Raw genomic sequence first — 1,696 nt, 5'->3', positions numbered from 1 at the left:
GTTTGGGGGTTCTCCTACTGAAGACCCCAACATGCACATCAGGGATTTCATCGAGATCTGCGACACTTTCAAGTTCAATGGTGTGACTGAAGATGCTATTAAGCTGCGACTCTTCCCATTCTCTCTGAGGGATAAAGCAAAGTGCTGGTTACATTCTCTACCACCAGGGTCTATCACCACATGGGAGAATCTGGCTCAAAAGTTTCTCACTAAATTTTTCCCTATGGCGAAGACTGCTGCAATCAGGAATGCTCTTACTCAGTTTGCTCAGCAAACTGGTGAATCTCTGTGTGAGGCTTGGGATCGATATAAGGAGATGCTAAGAAAGTGCCCACACCATGGCATGCCTGATTGGATGATTATAAACTGTTTCCATAATGGATTGGGTGCTATTTCTAGACCCATTCTCGATGCAGCATCAAGAGGAGCCTTGTGGGCTAAGAGCTACAATGAAGCTTATGAATTGATTGAACTGATGGCTGATAATGAATACCAGAATCCTTCTAAAAGACTGACTCAGGGAAAAGTAGCAGAAATTCTGGAGTTGGATGCAGCAACTGCTATAGCTGCCCAACTTAAGGATTTGACGATGAAGGTGGACACTTTGGCCAATTATGGAGTTAATCAAATCACTAGTATCTGTGAGGTTTGTGTTGGTGCCCATGAGACCGATCAGTGTGCTATTTCTAGTGAATCAACTCAGTTCGTGAGCAACTTTCAGCGATCGCAGCAACCTATGCCAGCCACTTATCATCCCAACAACCGCAAGCATCCTAATTTCAGCTGGAGCAACGCTCAGAATGCGGTTCAACAGCCTTATCAGCAGTATCCAGCTAAGCAATACAACCCCCTGGTTTTCAGCAATCGCAATATGCACCAAGGAAGCAACTTCAGCTGCAACAAGCTAATAAAAAATCTGAATTAGAGGAGTTGAAGCTTATGTGCAAGAGTCAAGCTGTTTCTATCAAGACCTTGGAAAATCAAATTGGACAAATTTCCAATGCCTTGCTAAATCGTCAACCTGGTACATTACCTAGTGACACTGAAGTGCCAGGGAAGAGGGAAGCTAAGGAGCAGGTAAAGACAATCACGTTGAGGTCTGGAAAGGTTGCGAATCCCGAACAAACTCAAGTTTCGAATGAAGAAGCTGGGGTTGAAGAAGATGTAGAGCAGCAGGAAGCAGAAGTGGAACCAAGGAAGACTACTTTTGAGCACACTCCTCCTGAGGGTAATATAGGGGAGAAACAGATTTATCCTCCACCGCCTTTTCCTAAGCGGCTGCAGAAGAAAAAGCTGGATAATCAATTTGAGAAGTTTCTGGAGGTGTTCAAGAAACTTCATATTAACATATCTTTCACTAAGGCTCTTGAGCAGATGCCTAGTTACGCAAAGTTTATGAATGGTATTCTCTCTCGGAAAGTGAAGCTAGATGATTTAGAGATTATCGCTCTCACGGAGGAATGCAGTGCTGTGCTGCAACAGAAGTTGCCTCTGAAGCTTAAAGATCCAGGAAGCTTCACTATTCCATGCACTATTGGAAAAGTGTCTTTTGACAGATGCTTATGTGACTTGGGAGCAAGCATCAATCTGATGCCTTTGTCAATCTTCAAGAAGTTGAATTTTCCTGATCCAAAACCGACTTATATGACTTTACAGTTGGCTGACCATTCTATTACATATCCGCGAGGTATTGTGG

General features: G+C 43.6%; 1 non-coding gene across 1 annotated transcript; it reads right to left on the bottom strand.

The window, feature by feature from the left end:
* Positions 1–238: 238 nt before the first annotated feature.
* LOC141675424 (small nucleolar RNA R71) lies at positions 239–345 on the bottom strand. The gene has a single exon (XR_012556078.1). It is a non-coding gene; the product is annotated as a small nucleolar RNA R71 (small nucleolar RNA).
* Positions 346–1,696: the final 1,351 nt, after the last annotated feature.

Source organism: Apium graveolens, chromosome 7, assembly GCF_009905375.1.
Source record: "Apium graveolens cultivar Ventura chromosome 7, ASM990537v1, whole genome shotgun sequence".
Taxonomy (NCBI): domain Eukaryota; kingdom Viridiplantae; phylum Streptophyta; class Magnoliopsida; order Apiales; family Apiaceae; genus Apium; species Apium graveolens.
The sequence above is the reverse complement of the archived record's forward strand: the minus strand, read 5'-3'. Positions and strand labels throughout refer to the sequence as shown.